The sequence below is a fragment of the Penaeus japonicus genome, unplaced genomic scaffold (genome assembly GCF_977035675.1).
Source record: "Penaeus japonicus unplaced genomic scaffold, GWHDUDI00000001_assembly GWHDUDI00000030, whole genome shotgun sequence".
NCBI classification, from domain to species: Eukaryota; Metazoa; Arthropoda; class Malacostraca; order Decapoda; family Penaeidae; genus Penaeus; species Penaeus japonicus.
Genome location: NW_028234432.1, coordinates 2,859,103 through 2,881,381, shown reverse-complemented (window position 1 = coordinate 2,881,381; position 22,279 = coordinate 2,859,103). Strand labels below are relative to the sequence as shown.

Sequence of the window (22,279 nt, the reverse complement as noted above, 5' to 3'; positions counted from 1 at the left end):
AGGCGCGGTAACGGTATGAACTGGTTGTCATACCAATCCCACTGGAAGGAAAGGGAGAAGGGAAGGAGGGAATGATATTGTATGTATGTGTGTATATGTATGTATGTATGTCTGTCTGTCTGTCTGTATGTATGTATGTATGTATGTATGTGTGTATGTATATGTCTATGTCTGTCTATGTCTATGTATATATATATGTATATATATGTATATATATGTATATGTATGCATATATACATATATATGTATATATGTGTGTGTGTGTAGAGAGAGAGAGCTAGAGAGAGAGAGAGAGAGAGAGAGAGAGAGAGAGAGAGAGAGAGAGAGAGAGAGAGAGAGGAGAGAGAGAGAGAGAGAGAGGAGAGAGAGAGAGAGAGAGAGGAGAGAGAGAGAGAGAGAGAGGAGAGAGAGAGAGAGAGAGAGGAGAGAGAGAGAGAGAGAGAGAGGAGAGAGAGAGAGAGAGAGAGAGAGAGAGAGAGAGAGCAGAGGAAGAGAGAGGGGAGAGAGGGAGGAGAGAGGGGGAGAGAGAGAAGAGGAGAGAGAGAGAGAGAGAGAGAGAGAGAGAGAGAGAGAGAGAGAGAGAGAGAGAGAGAGAGAGAGAGAGAGGGGAGAGGAGAGGAGAGTTAGAGAGAAGAGTGATAGAGAAAGAGGGAGAGAGAGAGAGAGGAGAGAGAGAAGAGAGAGAAAAGAAGAGAGAGAGGGAAAGAGAGAAGAGGAGAGAGAGAGAGAGAGAGAGAGAGAGAGAGAGAGAGAGAGAGAGAGAGAGAGAGAGAGAGAGAGAGAGAGAGAGAGAGAGAGAGAGAGAGAGAGAGAGAGAGTAATGTGTCAGAGCGCTGGGACTGTTGAGCACTACCCGCCTCCCCGCCATATCCCCAGAAGAGACTTCCAACGGAGGGCCTCCCCTCAGCTCCCTTGCCGAGCCCACCCCTGGGAAGCCCTCAAAGCCGACGTCGGGGCAGGGGCGCGTACCACCCGCACACTCCCGCCCCTGAGGAATCCGACCTGCAATGACCTAGCCACCTCAACACATGTCATGACACCCTGTAATTAGCGCCAAAACCAGCTCCCAATTACCGCCCAAGTCGCCCTTGCTTGGTGGACACCCATGCCCGTCGCCGCAGCCGCCGCACCGCCAGGTAGTGCCCCGGGCGACCCCCGGGCGACCCCCGGTAGACCCACAAACAGGTTTCACAGTAAATGGACCCCGTGCCCCCATGGTTTGGAACCGAGGCGGTTCCTCGGATCAAGATGCTGCCATCCCGGCGTTCCCCTCGTGGAGGCACTGGTGCGCTGTGCCATCTGTGTACGGGAATGATTTATTGACTGATCGCTCGACTGATGGATGTTTGTGGTGGGGGGGCTACTGAATCCGCCGGAGCGGTGTCGTGTCTTGAGCGATTTTCTGGATTGCGGGGGGGGGGGGGGGGCATGCCTTTACTCTTCCACCCCTGAAAGCTATCTGGTTTTAATTGTTATTCCCGCTCGATTGAAATCTAGCCATTTCACGGACACAAATGTCACACTTTCTTCTTTCTCCACTAACTTCCACTTACTTTCTTTGTTACGATACTGTTATTTTTACAAAAAAAAGCTCATGGAACTTTGTCAACATATTAAAACAGCTTTGCGTTTATGTACGGGTCACACTCACATTCACACTCACATTCACACTCTCACTCTCACATACACCGAACTATTTCCAAGCACCCTATCAAGCACCAAGAGGTAGTAGCGTGCACGCCCTCTTGCCCCCTCCCTAACCTGCCTTCCTTCGCAAAGCAAGCACACGGAAAGCAGCGGGTGATTCAAGCCACGACAAGAACATAAAACAAGCCGATCGGGCAAACTTTGGCCTCCTGCGCAGCCACTAACATGCGATAAGGGGGCGAGGGCTGTAGCAAGTTGAATGGCTGAAGTAGCACTTAAAACAGACCGCCGTGCGTCTTAGTTGGCAAGCAAGACGTGGGCTTACCCAAGCGGTCGGGGCGCAACATGGCGACGTCGGGCATCAGGCGAATCGGCGACGGCAAGAGCAGCGTGGCGAGGGCGGTGTGGCGAGGGCGGTGTGCCGGCGCGCGCCTCGTGGCTGTTGTAGACGTGATGTAAGCTTATGTAACTGGCGCTACGATTTTTTGCTCGGCGCAAAAATGAACCTTGGCGGTGGCGCTGGGAGGGTCCTCTGGGAGGGTCCTCCGAGCCTCGTGTTTCCATTATCTAGTAGGGATCAGTTCCGTGTTCCACATCCGGCATCGCCTGCGTAGCGGACATCAGGGTTTTCTCATCTTGTTTTTTATCCCGAAAATAAGGTTCAAGGACCAACGGAAAGTAGCGGTATGTGCGGATGGCGCGCCGGGCTGCCTCGCGTCGCCTCCGCTCGCCTTCCTCGCCTGTCCGTCATACATAGCAACAATCCGGCCATCTCTTGGCGCTCCCTCGGTTGGAAGACATGCAGAGCATGGCAAGTCCAGATTGATGAGGAGAGGAGGTCGAGGGTAAGCGGTGTGCGAGGGGTGAGAGGGGGAAGGGAGAGATAAAGAGAGGAAGGGAGGGAGGGCGGGAGGTTCCGTTCGAAGGCAAAAGCGCAAAGGAGGAAAAACAAGAATGACCACAAACAATCAGCGGCAGGATGTGCACCTGTGACAACCACGTGCTTTCCGATCCTGACCTCAGCGAGGGTCGGTCCGGGGCCTGCCAGTTCCTTGGTAGGATCCGGTGTGGGGGTTATCAGCAGAAAAAAGCTCAGGGATCTCAACTAACGCTACAAGAGACTAATTGCGTACATGCACACGCCCATGAGAGCGCCCGCCTGCTGAGCGTTATCCTGGTGCCGTGCTCACCAAGCTCATCGTAACTAAAACCTTAATCAGTACACAAAAAAATCCTATAGTAGTACTAGTAGTGGTAGTACTAATAGCAGTTGTGGTAGTAGCAGTAGTATTAGTAATAGTAATAGTGGTGGTGGTGTAGTAGGAGTAGGAGTAGGATTAGGAGTAGCAGTAGCAACAGTGGTGGTGGTGGTGGTGGTTGTGGTAGTGGTGGTTGTAGAGGAAGTGGAAGTGGAAGTGGAATTGGAAGTGGAAGAAGAAGTAGTAGAAGATGTAGTAGTAGAAGGAAAAGTAGTAGAAGTAGAAGTTGTAGTAGTAGTAAAAGTAGAGTATAAATAATAGTAGAAGTAGAAGTAGAAGTAGAAGTAGTAATAGTAGTAGTAGTAGTAGTAAAAGGGTAGAAGAGATAGGATAAGGAGGAGGGGAAGGAGGAGGAGGAAAAAGAAGAAGAAGAAGAAGAAGAGGTGGAGGTGGAGGTGGAGGAGGAGGAAAAGACGAAGGGGAAGGAGGAGGAAGAGGAGGAGGAGGAGGAGGAGGAGGAGGAGGAGGAGGAGGAGGAGGAGGAGGAGGAGGAGGAGGAGGAGAAGGAGGAGGAGAAGGAGGAGGAGGAGGAGGAGGAGGAGAAGGAGGAAAAGAAGGAAATGGAGGAGGGGGAGGAAAAGAAGAAGAAGAAGAAGAAGAAGAAGAAGAAGAAGAAGAAGAAGGAGGGAGAGGGGGAGGAGGAGGAGGAGGAAAAGAAGGAGGAGGAGGAGGAAAAGAAGGAGGAGGAGGAGGAGGAAAAGAAGAAGAAGAAGAAGAAGAAGAAGAAGAAGAAGAAGGAGCAAGAGGAGGAGGAGGAGGAGGAGGAGGAGGAGGAGCAAGAGGAGGAGGAGGAGGAGGAGGAGGAGGAGGAGGAGGAGGAGGAGGAGGAGGAGGAGGAGGAGGAGAAAGAGGGAGGAAGGGGGGGAAGAAGGGGGAGGCAGAGGGGAAGGAAGTGAAGGAAGTGGAGGAAGAGGAGGTAGAGTAGGAGGAGGAGGAGGAGGAGGAGGAGGAGGAGGAGGAGGACGACGACAAAGAAAATGAAAAATAGCAATAATAAGAAGAAAAAGGTAATAGTACTGATAATTGGGGAAAGTAGTAGTAGTCGGGAAAGTAGCAGAAATTATCAAAACAATAAAAAGTTAATATCAACAATAATAGTAATAATAAAAAAAATACTTTAGATCCTTATCCCCATATTGATATTCACATTGATTATGAATCAGCCAAGATCATATAAGCGATGCTGATAACACTGATAACTATGATGATAACGACAACAGCGCCAAAAGCAACATGAAATGGCGAGGCTCATGTCCCAATGACGGCGTAAAACAGCGTGTTTGCTATGCAGATGCGTGGTGATCGCGCGCGTGTATTTATGGCGATGATAAGAGTTGCTCCGTTACGGTGCCGTAGCGTCGGCGGCCCTGGGCGTCCGCAGATCCGGATGTCAACGGTGGTGGCGCTGCAGCTGGCTCCTGCGCGGCACACTCACCGCCCCTCCCCCCTCACCCCTCCCCGCTCGCGTGACCTTCCAGAGCGCCGCCCTTGTGCCACTGCCCCCCAGCACTCATCAAGAGGAGGGCGGGTGAGCAGTGTCCCTGCAGTGCGTGGTGGGCACCGGCACCACCACCACAGGGAGGCGCTCGCTCCCCTCCCCCTGCAGGTGCACGTGGGCGCGAGAGAGCCCCCTCCCCCGACCGGCCCCGCCCTCGCCTCAGCGCCGCCTTGCACGGGAACTTGGGATGTCCGGATCGACTTTGGCTGGGATTTCCGCGGCTCGACCCTGAGAGCAGTGTATTCGCACGTCGTTGTCGGCGAGGAGTGTTAGTCGGCTAGGACCTGCGCCGCCACACACACGCCTCTTGTCCTTCCTCGTCAGGTACTGTGTCCCCACAAACGTTTGGTCTTGTCGCCCTTTGCGGTGCCACGCGTCTTCCCGCACACATGCAGCTTGTGTTGCATCACCACAAGCACGCACATACATACACTTTCTCACAACTTGGTCATGCAATATATTCATCAGGTATAGCTTCCTTCATATCAAGCAACACGTTTCGTGTACCTGGAGAGAGAGATAAACCTTTCTTCGCTGTAAAGTGCCCCTAATGACATCAGTGCTCTACCGGCGTGGGCTCAACCTCTGATGAATGAGGGGCGCGGATACAAAAGGAAAATGTTTCAGTCTACCCTGGGACGCACGTCAATGCCCTGCTCGCTGGCCCGGGGACTCCCCTTGCCAGACGTGCCCTGCAAATTTCCCGCCAGATCCTAGTAACAGTGGCGTGGCTGGCAGGGTGGGGGAGGGAGGAGGAGGGGGCCGGGCGCCTCTTCGAGGGATACGTCTAGTCAGGACCTTGGGAAGGCCGGAGTGTCCACGGCCCGAGGCTGGGGACTTCCTCGGTGCGCTGGGCGTCCCGAGGGTCGACCGAGCTCGGGATTTTCCGCTTCTTGAGGAGGGATGACTGGAGGTGCTCAGCTGCACCGTCTTACAGGACCCAGTTGTCTTAAAGGTGCCGCCCTGGTCGTGTGCGTGCGTTGTGCTTGCCTCGCCGTCTGCGCTGCCGCTTCACCCCTGCTCGCTCACTCGCTCACTTTGTAAAATAAAACGTTGACGCTCGCGCTCCGCCCAAGTCGCCGGTGCGCCTCGCATCTGATCCACGCAGCTTTCCACGGTGCTTTCTGCAGCTACGTATCCGCCCATGGGACGCTCTCCCGATCACGCGCCAGCTGGCGGTTGTTTGAGTGTACTGAATAGTGACAAGTGTGCACGTAATGAGACCGGCGTCACTTCCATATGCGCGCGCGCGCATCTGCGCTTCCTCTTCTTACAATACCTCTCGGTGTAATTCGACCCTTCCTCTTCCCTTGCAACAACTCATCTACATCCTGGCAACTCCTCATCTGCATCGTCCCTTCCAGCCTTCTTAGCTTTCTAAGTCACTTTTTCGCCTTCCTACAAAGGTAAATCCTAAATGCTTCCTCTCCTTTACGTCATATGCCCTTTAATGTTGCTTTTATTTACATTTTACATGATAATGCTCCTTAAACATAACCTACCATCTGAGCTTGGGTCAAAATCAGCTCATTAGCCTTCTAATTAACCTCAAAATTCCTCTAGCATGTAAAGACTATCAGTAACTGATAACTTTATACCAAAGTATTCTGTTCCAGAAGGTGCTTCGCTTAAAAACCTCGTTGCGGAGGAGTGTTATGCGATTCCTTGCAATTCTCCCTGGAATCCCATCTTCCATGTCTGAACTAAAATTCAAAAAGGAATCTAACTTAAACTCTCTGACATCATTATTTCTTTTCAGCAAGAACGGTCTGTTTGTCAGATTAATGCTTCGAATTCCCTCATGTCCTATTTCTGTATTATTTCCTGCAATGCCCCCAGCTTTCGCTACCATATCTTAAAAATGCAACTTTTTCTTCAAATGACCAATATCAATTATCCATCTCTTCTGACTGTAACTGCAACCGATTCGGTCCAAAATGTCGGAAGTGTTCAACCTCTTGTGGCAAGAGCATCTCTCTCCCCCTCCCCCCTCTCTCTCCATCCGCATGACGAGGGGAAGTTCATGCCCTCGAGGTAACAACCGAATTCCCTCAAATGGTCAACCAAATAACCAGTCATTCGCTTTCCTTGAGTATGCTTGTATATTTACAATCGCTGCCTAACTTATTTCTTGTAATGCACAGTTCATCACTTCATCAGATCACCAAAGTCTTTCATACAGCAGTTTTCCCCTCACTTCACCAAGTCTCCTCCTCCTTTACAGAGGAAAAACGCTTTTATAACTCTTGTCTTTTATGTCCCTCTACGTTTACCATATTTTTCTATATCTCCAATCATCTCTATTCAGTCTACTCTTCTTCACTCATTCAACCTATGCAGTCTTTGAAATGGCCTAATCATCCGATTACTCTCATATCTATTTCACCTATTCCGAACTACCTTCCGTATCCTCCGCTCGTTCTCGTGCCATCTTTCTTTCTGCCATTCTCCATTCTCCATTCTCCCCAGTTTCCGCTCTACTTGCCCTCCTAAACGCGCCCGCCTTTCTGTGCTTTCCGAAAATCCCCAAATCTCGTTCACACTCTAACAGGAGGGTTGAATTTACGTTCGCCCTGTCTTTGCCCGCTTGTGCCCCCGCGGAAATCCCTCCGCCTCCCGCCCCTGCCTCCATCAGCCCCTCCAGCCACATCTGGGCGTATGATGCGAGATCGAAAAGAAAAGACAGGGGCGAAGTAAACTAAAGAAAGTAGCTTTCTATCCGTAAAATATTGCCGACAGCTCGAAAGCACGTTTCCTCGACGACATTAGCTTTAAAAGACGAGTCGAAAATAATCCGATATAACTGCCATTCGGCATATCTTCGAGCTCTGTCCCCCCACCTCTCCTGCTTGCGAGGTGCACTTTGCTCTTCTCTAAACACAATTCAAATGCAATTCCACAGCAGCGCAGAGCGTTCCATCTTTTAATGGCGGAATGCTTGGCCCTCTTGATAGCAACATTTCCTGCACTCCATCACACTAACCAACATTCCACCTCCGTTAGAAAATGTGTTCTCACTCCTGGCTCTGTCCGGCAGATGCAACACACACACAATCAGACAGAAACAACAGCCAGCTGATCTTACTCTCCTAATCATCTCACAACATTCACACCAGAGTTTTAGGTGTTCATAGCATCCGTTCGAATTTCATCATGGAAAATATCTATCTACACCTGTTCCTACCTCTATCAGAACACAACTACGCTAGTCCTAAGCCTTGACCCACTAAGTCTCATCCAATCATCGTCCAGCCCTCCAATTCATAATCATTTTCTCACCAGATCTCTCTCTCTCTCTCTCTGAGTCTTTAGACATATTTGTGTGATTCATTCTAAAGATTTTGAAAACTATTTTTCTATTCCTTCAGAATCACTCTACAATCCTACACGCCGTAGTTCTTTCTGCCTCAAAAGATCCGAGTTTCTTATCTACTTCATTGAAGTCCCTCCATTGCTGTGGAACCTTTGAACCCCGCTCTCAGCTCACTCTAAAGCTGACCGGGATCGCCAAAATCTCCAGGTTTGTTTTGCCATTTTCCAAGACTCTTGAAGCTTCTAAAATCCTGCTGACCCTCCTACAAGAGATTCTGACGCCATGCTTTGTAAATCAATATGTTCAATATCCTGTATGTACAATTCTCCCTCTTTCTTAAGTCCTCTAAAGTCTTCATAATAATCCCTCGAACTGTCTTTGGACACCCTATAATTTCTGTCAATCTGAACGCCCTTTCAAAGGACCTAATCTCCCTCCTAACTCCGGGAGGAGGTCAAAGACCTTCCCTCTGTTCCCTATTCCCTGCTTCAGTCTCCTTCCGAAATGCCATGTACCTTGTGTCCTTTGCTCTTCCGACTGCCCTTTACCCGCCCTGCAAGTGTTCCTCAGACATATTTCTCTCGCCTCTGTTTCAGGCGTGTCTACAGGTGTTGGTGTTGACCTGGGTAGGTACCTATCTACCTGATGACGCTTCTGGGTTCTTAGGGAAGTTTAACATTTACACAATGGTCGAGCAACTCTCACAATCCCCCTTCCCCCTTCCCCCCATTCCTCCTCCTCCTCCTCCTAACTTTCACGACAACCTACTTATACACCTCCACCACCTCTGCTTCTGCTGCATCCGAGACCAACTCGATCAACACCCTCTCCCCCACAACAACTATCCTTCAGGCTCTAATCACCTATCCTTCAGGCTCGAGCATATTTTTCTGTTATACTACTTTTTTCCCCATCATTCTTACGCTACAGTATTAATAGTATTAATGAAAGATTGTAAAGCATTAAGAGATAAAATATCTTTCCTTGTGGCTCCGATGAACTGGACCAGATCTCATAATACAAGCACTTGGTTTGGGGGATTTCCACGCCCAGGAACCAGCCACCGTGTTTTATGTTCGCTTATTCTTAGCTCGTCTTCGTTTTTTTTTTTTCTGCGGCGGTTTTGCGAGGACCGGGGGATTCGGATTGTGTGCGGGGGTAAGGGGGGAAATACAGACCGAGGAAAAAAATGGAAAGTGTGAGGAAAAAATTGCGGAGGTAGAAAATGAGTGGACAAATAGCGACATGAGGATATTGGGAATAACAAATAATAAATGCAGAGAAATAATCGGACACAACACAGGTGCCTTTGTGACTGTGACGACAATGAGACCTCGTCTGCCAGCTTCCTCCCAACCCGAGGAGCAGACTGCAGGAGGAGGGTAACAGTGAGGGCGCGCACCCACGTGCGCTCGAAAGCGGAGACCTAGGACATTCCTCGGCATGTCCATCACCGGTAATAACAAGACAAGTCGCCGCAGGTGTTTGGAACCGTTAAATCAACGACTGCACCGAGAGGAAGTGCAAAACACGGCTTCTCTGGGCTTTTGCATTCCCCTCCCTTTCGCTCTCTGTTATTCCTCTTTCTCTCCCTCCTTCCCCCCTTCCCCTTCCCCTTCCCCCTCCCCCTCCCTCCCTCTCCCTCTCTCTCTCTCTCTCTCTCTCTCTCTCTACCTCTCTCCACCTCTACCCCCCCTCTCTCTCTCTCCACCTCTACCCCCCCCTCTCTCTCTCTACCTCTACCCCCCCTCTCTCTCTTTCCACCTCTACCCCCCTCTCTCTCTCTCTCCACCTCTACCCCCCCCCTCTCACTCTCCACCTCTACCCCCCTCTCTCTCTCTCCCACCTCTACCCCCTCTCTCTCTCCACCTCTACCCCCTCTCTCTCTCTCCACCTCTACCCCCCTCTCTCTCTCCACCTCTACCCCCCTCTTCTCTCTCTCCATCTCTACCCTCTCTCTCCCCCTCCCCCCCCCTCTCTCTCTCCCCCTCTCCCCCCCTCTCTCTCTCTCCCCCTCTCCCCCCCTCTCTCTCTCTCCCCCTCTCCCCCCCTCTCTCTCTCTCCACCTCTACCCCCCTCTCTCTCTCTCCACCTCTACCCCCCTCTCTCTCTCTCCACCTCTACCCCCCTCTCTCTCTCTCTCCACCTCTACCCCCCTCTCTCTCTCTCCACCTCTACCCCCCTCTCTCTCTCTCCACCTCTACCCCCCTCTCTCTCTCCACCTCTACCCTCTCTCTCTCTCTCTCTCTCTCCCTCTCTCCCCCTCTCTCTCTCCTCTCCCCCTCCCTTCTCACCTCTACCCCCCTCTCTCTCTCCACCTCTACCTCTCTCTCTCCACCTCTACCCCCCTCCCTCTCTCTCACCTCTACCCCCTCTCTCTCTCTCTCTCTCTCTCTCTCCCGTTCCCCTCTCTCTCTCTCTCTCTCTCTCTCCTCTCCTCTTCTCTCCTCTTCTCTCTCTCTCTCTCTCTCTCTCTCTCTCTCTCTCTCTCTCTCTCTCTCTCTCTCTCTCTCTCTCTCTCTCTCTCTCTCTCTCTCTCTCTCTCTCTCTCTCTCCCTCCCGGCCACGGATGCGAAATGTTGGGAACCATTAAAAGTCATAGCAGGGGTACAGAGGATGACAGGCGAAAGCACGGCTTTACCAACAGTAGACCGGACACCCTTCGTTGCTGAGTTTCCGTGGCCGCAACTCGTAAAAATCCCTCAGATACCAGACGGGGAAATTGTTTTCGCTGTCCATCGACACGTAACTTTCGAAGAGAGACGCTAGGTCCATCCCGTGCACGGAGGTACTCTGACGTCGTCCCAAAGGCGACGACGCAAGGGGACCGCGATCCAAGCCGGAAAAAAACGCTGATCGCTGCGGAAACAGATACCAGCTTACATTTGGCATTATGAATAAATCTAAAGTAATAACTAACAATGATACAATGTGGTCTGAAAGTGACAGAAAATTGCAAAAATGCTAAAGAGGAGTATGATGCAATTAGAAGGCCTCTTGGAATAGAATGGAAAAGGGGAAAGAGACCAACAAAGAGAGGGGGAGAGACCACCACACAGCACTATGCTAAACGGTCTGCAAAATACGGCCGCCGCTTGTGGGTCAATTGCTTAAGCGCGTAAAAAACAAGATCCCATGATACCTGTAGTAGACATCCAGATACTGAAAGAAGGGTGATAATCTAAGACGATTGGATCCCTAGCCGGAGGAAAAGCGAGAGGATAGAAAGGCGATTGGGGAGGGAGAAGAGGGAGGGACAGAAACAATAAGGACGAGGGTAGATCAGTGAGCGGAAGGGGGAGGAGGAATAAGATAAATAACAGCCGTACGGAAGTGACGTTTGGAAACATGAGTGGAAATGAAACGGAGGGCAACCGAGTTTTGTCTGAGGAAGGAGAGAAAAAGAAGAGAAAAAGTGTCAGGACAAAAAAAAAGTAAATAAATAAAAGATGGAGCTTGTGATGTTAATGGAAACAGCAACAGCGGTAACTGTAGCTGCCAAACAACAATGTGGCGACGTTGCTAACACTTAGTGCGTAAAAGGATCCCGGGTGGGGAATGGGGAATTCCAGCGAACAACTGCGGAAACCAGCGCCTCAAAAGAGAAAAAAAAGAGAAGAATAATTGATCCTGCAAACATTTGGTTCGTTCAGCGGACCGCTCCAAACTTGTCCAGGTGACCAGGTGCTGGAGGTAGTGCTTGGCAGTGAGGATAGTGGCCGCACTCCAATGAGATGTCCTGCAGATACTCTGAACAAGTGAACAGCCTGCAGCATTAACAGCGCGTGTATTACTGTGTTGTGACTTAGTGAAGTGCGTATGCTGTGTGTCCCTGGAGCGAGGGTGGTCGAACGCCTGGAAATAGGGCTTTGAACCCTTATGACTCATGACAGCCACCTGACTATCTGTCCTCTCTGCACCTATATTTGTGATCATGACGAAAGTTCCATGAGGGATGAACATCAGACAAGCTGTCGAATGGAAGATCAATTTATCATCATTGTGTCACTTTTAATACAAGTGGTTAAGACATAGGAGCCAAGGACACCGTGCAAGAGGTAAGTTTTAACATTTTCCGTTGAAGGAGTAAATGAAGTCAAAGTGAAACATTTTTTTTTTTTTGCCGTATGCGAAATATGCAAACTATACCTTGTGTCAAGTGTTAGAAGGCAGGGAGGGAGGCAGGGCAGGGCAGACAGGGGAGGTCGTCACAACTTGCAATGAGGTAGGAGTGCGTCTAGGAGAGACGGGTGCCAGGGACGGCGGCAGAGGGCGGTGGCAGGGGACGGTGGGCGGCAGGGACGGCAGGCAGGGCGCCTTGAGAGGTCAACAACCTGCCACCACCGCGCCTCTGGAGAAACGGAGAGGTGGTGGTGGCCGCCTTCCTGGTTTTCTCGTGTGTACTGTAGTGTGGCTCGGGTGGGCTCCTGTCGCGCTCCTACCCGCCTTTCCCGTCTCTCATTCCTTCACCTTCTCGTGGTCTCCTTCATTCCTCCTTCGCTGCGTCTCTCCTCCACCGCTAACCACACAACTGCACGCTTCTTTATGTGTACAAACAGCAACTTAAATGGGTTAATCACCGGGCCTCCTGACTTACAACTTCCCCACTAATCAACTGATAACGGTCAAAGATGAAAGATGATGCAATTGCAATACCGCAACAGGCAGGGCCTTTACCATACTACGCTCACTAACGAACCTGCTTGGCGGTAGTAAGTTTACGGGGGAAACTCGTGATTTGTGAATTAAAGTGCAGAAGCCCGGTGCCCTCTTGACATATAGATATGTACATAAAACTTGCGGTCTACTGGATTAGCACTCCAGGAAGCGTTAGTGCGTCGATAATGCCAAGGTGTCTGTACAGGAGGGGGGGGGTGTTAGTAGATGTTAGTGTGGGGGGCGGGGCTCCCCTGGCAGGTACTGTGGAGGGTTACCTGAGGCAGGTCGGAGGGCTGGTAAGGCAGGGGTTCCCACACCTGCTCGGACAGCATCCTGAACACTTGAGAAGCACGCTGGACACACTGCGCTACCCGATATAGCACTTCGATCACGCCCGGGCTCGGAAGGGGAGCTGGCACACACTCGGGGACATAAGGGAGGTATCGCACGTGGAGGGAGGGGCGGGGGAGTGCCGAGCACAAACAAGCACAAATGTGAGCAAGCTGAAGAAGGACACAGTGCCACGTGGCAGGGAGCTGTGCAGGCGCCGCAGGACCGCGAAGGCTCCCACAATCCGTCAGTGCACACCCCGACGCCACGAGAAACAAAGTGAAGCCAGTGAACTAGATCCGCGCACTCGTTCAACTAGTGCCTCGCTGCAGCGGTGCTGGTGTGGCCGGGGCAGCAAGCGCGGAACCACGCCACCTCCACCACCACCACTGGCGCGGCCCCTCCTTCCACCTTCCCCGCCTCCCTTCACTGGGTGCCCAAGATGCCCCGGCAGAGGGAGGCAAAGGAGAGGTTTCCCGCCAGGCAGGAAGAGTGCACAGCGCCAGGCACTTCTCCACGCCAGCAGCAGCGGCAGCAGTCCGTCGTGTCGCTCAATCAGCAGCCGAGCAGCGCGTGGTGTTGCAGGCCGGTGCTCCCAGAATTAAGGGTTTGGTGTTGCAGGCCCGGCCTCGCAAGGCGATGGGTGTCTGCTTCCACTCTATGCCCACGTGGCCCCCCTACTCACGGCCCGCCACCAAATTTGGAAGGCTCCACGAAGGAAGTCGTTCCAAACAAAATATCGCTGGTCGATATCGCGAGACAGTTATTCGGCAACAATGAGATAGATGTTGGGGATTTCCAAGTTTTCTCCACACACGGCCGCGGACTTGCAGAATGCTTCGTTGCTCAAACTGGTGACAAATGTGGGAAATCAGTCAGGGACTCCACTTGATAACTTTCGCACGCACGACTGCCATAGTGGCGAGCACTACCTGCAGGCCGCTGGCCCCCACGCCACGAAAGCCACCAGGAAGTACTCGCACCTCCTGCCTGCATTTGCATACCTAGCCTGACGCCCACGCACGCTGCATGCACGCGTAGGGGTTTTGTGCAGAGTACGTGGCTGGCGGTTCGGGATCGTACCAGCGGAGGTTAGTAGGCCTATGGAGAAAGATAGAGAATGTGGGGGAGGGGGATGCGGGACGGGGGAGGCTCCCTCCCCCCTTCCAAAACAAGCGACCACCCACCACGTGTTTTCATTACCTCTTATTCTCGTCGTAGAGTGTATTGGGTTAAATAATAGCCCTGCATCCATCATTTCTGCTTTCTAGTCCCGGGCGTCAAGCCGTAAACGTGTCAACAAAATGCTTCCTCCACCGATCAGCCGGGAGTCGCACCCCGTTTACGAATTCATTGTCGGCATTCCTCCCTGGACGCCTGCATGCTAACGACCTGCGCCTCCCGACCAGATATGACGTGTTGCAATGATGATAGCGACTTCAAAGCCGTAAACACAACTTGTGTTCAAGATCGCTATCAAACATATTTACTAACACGCACGCAAACAGCAGTTAAAAGAGCGAATTCAAAACCTTAGGCCCCGCCCATTCCTAACTGGCTCGTTGTTTGTAACTGCAAGTGTACGCACAAACCCCGCCCACCTACCCCCGCCGGCGCCCGCCCCGCCTACCCTTCGCTGCCCAATGGCACATCAGCTACCACGTGCAGGAGGTGCCGCCGAACGACCAGGCCGCTGCACACACCTGGCCACTTGGCCAACACCCAAGCCAATCGCCACGCTGTAAGGGACTCCCAGGCTCTGGGGATTTCCACTCTCTAGGGGGCTACCTACTCGGGGAGAAACGCGATCGCGTTGTCCAGCGAGGCCAGCTATCTCCAGGCCTACGGATTTTTAGAAACGGACGGGAGATGGGGTGGTGGGGGGGGGGCTTACTTGTCTCAATTCTAAAATCTTTCATTGTCCAATAGGTAAAGGAACTCGTATCGGAACGTACTAGAGATACTGTTTCAATCTCATTAAATCCATGAGACTAGGCCCAAGAAACATGAGCCAATGACAACCATAGCTACCACATGAGACCTTACAGTTGACAACTTATGCTTTATGAACGTACACTCACGCATATCTACATGATCTTATCTACACTGACATACCACCTGCTGAAGAACTCTACAGTAGCACAAAGTTGTACAAGGACTCTATTCTGACAAACTCAACACCGTGCAGGACTACAAACTTAAGACTGGTTTCAATACGATTCTATTTACCTATACCTTGCAATTTGGAACTCGTCTGGAGCGTAGAGCGCAAATGCCTGCAGTTAACGATAGAACTGATGAAGGAGTCTGTTATCAACTGAAACACTGAGAGTCTAGAACGGAAGAACCTTACTAGCTGCGATCTTTCCATCGGACGATGTACCCCTGCAGTTGCTAAACTAAGAATCAGGGTAAGAATTCACACGAACTTTAAAAGATGCAAGACCGTCGCCGCATTCAGGTCTTGCAAATTTCATTTGTCTTCAATTACAATAACTTCTACTGCAGTGAGTGTAAACCGTCTTATCGAGGCAGTCCCTAGCGATTCACAAAAGTTCCCTGTATACAAAAAGCTTTCTAAACAACCTGAGTCAAAATCTTACATCCTTCCCTCTTTATTACCTGTCCTTCCCCCAAAATCAAATATTTCACATCACTTGTGCATGTGTGTGTGCGTGTGCGTGTGCGTGCGTGTGTGTGTGTGTGTGTGTGTGTGTGTGTGTGTGTGTGTGTGTGTGTGTGTGTGTGCATGTGTGTAGGGAGGGGGGGCGGTCCTCCAATAAAAGTAAAATAAAAAAATCCCGTCTTAAAAAAGGAAAGGCTGATCAAGAAGCTCCCCCCCCCCCCACCTTTCCCGCCCCGATTGCGCCTGCACCATGTGAGGACGGACTTTCCCCCAACGCCACTTTCTAAAAATAGAGGAAGTACTATCAAAAAAGTATAGACAAACACGGGGAAAAGGAGTCCGGCGACTGTCTAAAAGGACTTGGGTCGCTCGTCTGCGGATGCCCGACCGCCCTCCTGGAACATAAAATCCGTTTCCACCAATACTCCAATCTCCTAACCACGCCCACGCCCTATAGCCAATTACCCCGCTCGTCCCGAATAAAAGACAACAACCATTACTGCTTACAACCATTACCGCCCCATTAATCAGTATCACCATTCACGCCGCCTCTGAAACGACTCCACTCGAGCGCGAAATCTTACCCATCCCTCACACCCACCTACCCACCCACACCCCCACCCATCCAGCCATAGACCCCACATCCCCACCCATCCAGCCATAGACCCCACACCCCCACCCATCCAGCCATAGACCCCCACACCCCCACCCATCCAGCCATAGACCCCCACATCCCCACCCATCCAGTCATAGACCCCACACCCCCACCCTTCCACCCGTAGACCCCACACCCCCACCCATCCAGCCATAGACCCCACATCCCCACCCATCCAGCCATAGACCCCACACCCCACCCATCCACCCATAGACCCCACGTCCCCACCCATCCACCCATAGACCCCACACCCCCACCCATCCACCCATAGACCCCACACCCCCACCCATCCACCCATAGACCCCACACCCCCACCCATCCAGCCATAGACCCCACACCCCCACCCTTCCACCCATAGACCCCACACCCCCACCCTTCCACCCATAGACCCCACACCCCCACCCTTCCACCCATAGACCCCACACCCCCACCCTTCCACCCATAGACCCCACACCCCCACCCATCCACCCATAGACCCCACACCCCCACCCTTCCACCCATAGACCCCACACCCCACCCATCCACCCATAGACCCCACACCCCACCCATCCACCCATAGACCCCACACCCCCACCCATCCACCCATAGACCCCACACCCCCACCCATCCACCCATAGACCCCACCCCCACCCATAGACCCCACACCCCCACCCATCCACACCCATAGACCCCACACCCATAGACCCCACACCCCCACCCCCCCACCCATAGACCCCACACCCCACCCCTCCACCCATAGACCCCACACCCCCCCCCATCCACCCATAGACCCCACACCCCCACCCATCCACCCATAGACCCCACACCCCCACCCATCCACCCATAGACCCCACACCCCCACCCTTCCACCCATAGACCCCACACCCCACCCATCCAGCCATAGACCCCACACCCCCACCCTTCCACCCATAGACCCCACACCCCACCCATCCAGTCATAGACCCCACATCCCCACCCTCCCAGCCATAGCCCCCACGCCCCCACCCGCCCACCCATAGACCCCTCACCCCACCCCCTCCACCCATAGACCCCACACCCCACCCATCCAGCCATAGACCCCACACCCCCACCCTTCCACCCATAGACCCCACACCCCACCCATCCAGCCATAGACCCCACACCCCCACCCATCCACCCATAGACCCCACACCCCACCCATCCAGCCATAGACCCCACACCCCCACCCATCCACCCATAGACCCCACACCCCCACCCTTCCACCCATAGACCCCACACCCCCACCCATCCACCCATAGACCCCACACCCCCACCCTTCCAGCCACAGATCCCACACCCCCACCCATCCAGCCATAGACCCTACACCCCCACCCTTCCAGCCATAGACCCCACACCCCCACCCTTCCAGCCATAGACCCCACATCCCCACCCATCTACCCATAGACCCCACACCCCCACCCTTTCAGCCATAGACCCCACACCCCACCCATCCACCCATAGACCCCACATCCCCACCCATCCACCCATAGACCCCACACCCCCACCCATCCAGCCATAGACCCCACACCCCCACCCTTCCACCCATAGACCCCACACCCCACCCATCCAGCCATAGACCCCACACCCCCATTCAACCATACAGACCCATCACACCCATACAGACCCCACACCCAGCCACCCATACAGACCCCCACACCCCCCACTCACCCATCCACCTAGCCATACAGACACCACACCTCCATCCAAAAACCTAGCCATATAGAACCCCACCCACCCACCCACAGACCCACCCATCCATACAGACCCCCACACCATAGCACTCCCGCCGCGACCCTTGCACAAACCATTCTTACTGACCCGTGACCAACACACAACGTAAACTCTGCATAGTCAATGTTGCAAAAACCCAGAACCGACCACCTATTCTTGCACCTCGGCATCCCCGCTCCTAGGACTACTCCCCGCACCCCCGCCCGCCGCCCCCACCTACCTCGTCCCTTTCCTACCCTCTCCGATTCTCAGCCGTATCTACCCATCTACTACTGTCGTATCGACGTCTCATCTACTTCCGCCAAACCTAAGGACATAGCGCTAGACCACGCGAGAGTTCGAGGGAGGGAAGGAAGGAAGGAAGGAGGGAGGGTAGGGTGAGGGAGGGAGGGAGGGAGAGAAGGAGGGAGGGAGATTAGGGAGAGGGAGGGAGGGAGGGAGGGAGGGAGATTAAGGAGAGGGAGGGAGGGTAGGGAGAGAGGGAGGGAGGGAGGGAGGGAGGGAGGGAGGGAAGGAGGGAGATTAGGGAGAGAGAGGGAGGGAGGGTAGGGAGAGGGAAGGGGGAAGGGTAGGAGGTAAGGGCAAGGTGGGAAAAGGGAGGAGGGGCTAGCAAGACGGAAGCAGGAAGAAGGAATCAAATTCGTACCCAAGATGGCCGCCAGTCAGTCTGCCAGGTCTCCCGGAGATGCCCCACGCTTCACAGGGATCTAAGTCCCGAGGGGAATAGAGAGCCCCCATGCCTTTCGTGCGGCCCTTTGCCCTTGAGGGTGGGGTCGTCTCCCCCTGGCATCCCTCCACACCCGTCGCCTCTTCAGGGACGGAGAGACTTCAACGCAGGGGAGCGAATGGGAATGAGAAACAAGCGACGAGACATCGAATAATGTGTCGAGTAAGATCGGCAGAGGGATACGACATTGGTAGGTAGATCTGATGTGGTGGAAAGTGTATGTATGTAGAACAAGAGAAACATCATATCAATAATTATCATCTTTATCATTATTAATATCAATCATTTTCATCATTTTCATCATTATCATCAAATCAATTATCAACATCATTATCATCAATATCAGTTATCATTATCATCAATATCAGTTATCATTATCATCAATATCAGTTATCATTATCATTATTATCAATAATAATCATAATAAAAACAACCACAACAACAACAATGATAATCATAATAACAGAAGTATCAATATAAATTAATGAACATTCGAGAAATGATGAGTGGTAAAAGCTAGTTAAGACATAATGTTGAAAACTCTCAGATAAACCGGTAAAACCATAAAAATCAACACAACATGAACATGATCTGAACCGCCAGATCTGCATCTATAAATCATAAGTAATCTCGGATAAGCAACCCACTGCAACGCATTTTAATCGAGATGAAAGAAAGAAAGAAAAAAAAATGGAGGCAAAAAAAAGAAAAAAAAGGCAAAAAGGAAAGACTATAAGTATCTACTTTACATTAGCAATTTGGACCCTAAAAAAGATAGAAAAAAGGAAATGTATTAGTGATCCGCACGACCTTCCATAAACGGCCAAATAGGAAAAACATCAGATCCGACGGAGATACCCCCATGTCAGAGAGGCGGGGAGGCGTGTCTGACAGGAACACAACCCAAGAGCAATCTCAAAAAGACACGCGACGACCCACAGAAAAAAAAAAAATCAGCCTTATATTTCTATTCATAAGAGGCCCTCGTTAAGAATAGCTGCTATGAACGCGCACACGCACACACATCCATACATGCATCACACTCTCTCTTACACACAGACACACAAAACACAGAAACAAGTTAGAATAAAAAGGCTTTTAAATCTACAGCACATGCAGACAGACAGGCGCGGACACAATCCCCAGCAGGCGGCATTACAATTACCGCGCAGCATGGCATAAGAGCATCCGCATAATAGCATTAATAGCACAATAAAAGTAGCCCTGTCGGTCGCTCACACCGCCCTGGCATGACCTAACCCGCACGTCACAAAAACGCAATTTTCCCCTATGTTTTGCAATTATTTCTGCTTCTTTTTTCCTAATTCCCTCGGCCACGATTAAAAAAAAAAAAAGTTATCACTAATTGGCTATCAGTCACGGTACGGGAGGCGAAAGGGTGCTGCTGTCGCTGCCGCCCCAGCCTGCCGCCCCCGACGCCGCCTCCGCCGCCGCCTCCGCCTCCGCCGCCACCGCCACCTCATGCCGAGGTCGTCATTAGGAATCCAATACCACGATAATGATTACTCTTCCGTGATAATGACTGCTGACTTCGCCCTTTACTGTAATTGACTTGATAATCTTGAATTCTTTTATTTTTTTGTCCGTCTACGAAGAGAAAAACGGCGCTTTGGATTAAATAATAATAATAGCAATGGTAATGACTACAACGATGACTATAGCACTATTTATCGATAGCAGAGTAATAATGATGAAATAACAATACTGCTACTTTTACTAACAATAACAATTTAATAAGAACAATACTGATAATAACTATAACTATTAAAACATTATCTGTATTAATGATGATAGTAATTGTAATATTGATATTAATAATGATAATGATAACGATAATAATAATAATAATAATAATAATAATAATAATAATAATAATAATAACAACAATAATAATATAACACCGATATCAATAATGACGATAATATTAATAAAGTATAAAAAAAAAAAACATTGCAGTAATATAAAAATCCGCAAGACTCTGACTGCAAAAATACCTTCTCACGATCTTAAAGCGAACGCTCCAATCGGGGTCGACGGCCAACTTCGGAAATCGAATAAAATGAAAAGCCCCTTTTCTCCATCCCGCCCCCTCCTCCCTTCTCCTTCCTCCCCCCCCCCCCCCCCCCCACTGGCACGGCGCGGAGGGGAAGTGTCAGCGGCGGGACGTGTCACGGCCTCGTACTTACTGCCGCCCCGACACCTAAACTCCCTTCGCCGGACGCCGCTGTCGCCGCCACCTCCTAAACCTCCGCCGCTGTCACATTCCCGCCAAACTCGCTTCTTAACCTCATATCTTTCCGCCATCTACGCCGCTGCTTCTGATACTTTCTCGCGGTTTCCTCGAACTCCGTCCGTTTCCCCGGCCACCCTCCTCGCCCTCTTTGACTTCTACCCGGGTTCTTCCTATTCCGCATCCCTTGCCATATTCCAGCCCTTTCGCGACGGCTCGAACTAGCTACTTCTCTCTACGTCACTTATCACCTCCTCTGTCTCTGTTTGCCTCTTATTCACTACGCTACTTTGACCGGCTCTTATCAACTCGACTACTTCAGCTCCGCGTCCATCCCTTCTCCGCCAGCACAGAGAGCCTTTTCCGCCACGACCCCCACTCCGCAGTCCAGCCACAGCCTTCCTCCGTAAGAGTTTTACCTTTACCCTTTGGAATGGTCGCCGTCTGCCAGCCGACCTCTCTGACCTACCGCTCTCCCACACCAGAAACTATCCTCATCATACGCTTCCACATCACAAACACCCTTCTCATCACATACTGCCACATCACGAACACCCTTTTCATCCCTGCAGCAACCTCACCCTACCATCTCAAGAGCCCTACACATCACCTCTTTCCTCCCACACAACGACGTCTAAGCGCCCATCAACACGCAACGTATCGTCACATCTCAATACCGGCTAATACTATTCATTGGCGACTCTCTCGGAAACCCTTGCGTGCCTTGGCGATCATTGGAGCGCCTCAAATGGACGGCCTTCCTTCCGGTCATGGTTCCCCCGCGCGCCTTAATGCCTTTAGTATTAGTATTTTCGTATCTGGCATTCAAATGTGTACATGCACGAACACGCACACACGCGTACGAACTTGCACAACCTACACTTGCACCGTTCACAAATAAATCTACACCAACAGCTGATGTCATTTAATTACTTCTGCTTCTACTGCTTCCTTTCATAATCATTATCCAACATTTTCACACTTACTGAATCTTTGGCCCCCCTCTTCCAATCTATTAATTTCTCTTATTTCTCTTTTGGTTTTATCCCACTGCCTCCCTTCCGCTACTTAGCTTCCACCTTTCTTTTTCTTTCCTTTTCGTCTTCTCTTCTCTTCTCCTGGTTCTTCCTCTTCCCGTTCCTCTATATTCATACTCTTCTCTAGCTCTCTTGCTCGCCCCTTTCCATCACGGGTCAGCCACGTGTATTCCCATAAGGGGGGTCCGCATAAGGGGGGTTCGTGGACAGGTTCACAATCCTTCATCCGGAGGTTCAACGCCCAAAGGTTATTTACTCTCTTTGACTTTTTTTCTCCTTCCTCAGCTTCGGTCGCTCTGCCTTCTTCTTTCTATCTCTTTTCCATCTATGACCTTCTTCCCTTCAACAAGGTCTCCCTCCATCTAGCTGCTCTTCTTCTTTCGCCCCCCCCCCCTTTCCAACTTCATTCCTCTTTTTGTCTGACTCCATCTTTTCCCAGTGTTTTGACCGTAAAGCGAAATAGGGGCATGAGGAGGAGGAGGGGAAGGGGCCGATGTCAGCGGTTTCGCTCCTGAAAGACTTGCAAGAGCTTCTTTTCAGCCTTTCTCC

At 51.5% G+C, this 22,279-nt stretch overlaps 1 protein-coding gene and 1 long non-coding RNA gene across 13 annotated transcripts in view; one reads left to right on the top strand and one right to left on the bottom strand.

The window, feature by feature from the left end:
- The window catches only part of cnc (NFE2 like bZIP transcription factor cap-n-collar), a 412,613-nt gene that overhangs the window by 191,669 nt on the left and 198,665 nt on the right, over positions 1 to 22,279 (bottom strand). The gene's annotated exons all lie outside the window — the stretch shown is intronic.
- LOC147468123 (uncharacterized) overlaps positions 4,474 to 22,279 on the top strand; it is a 102,077-nt gene continuing 84,271 nt past the window's right edge. The window contains exon 1 of one of the 2 annotated variants that reach the window (XR_015192553.1): positions 4,474 to 4,728. This is a non-coding gene — a long non-coding RNA (uncharacterized LOC147468123). Of the gene's footprint in view, positions 4,729 to 10,188; positions 11,776 to 22,279 lie in introns of those variants that run through there. The other variant, XR_015192554.1, reaches the window with a different exon arrangement.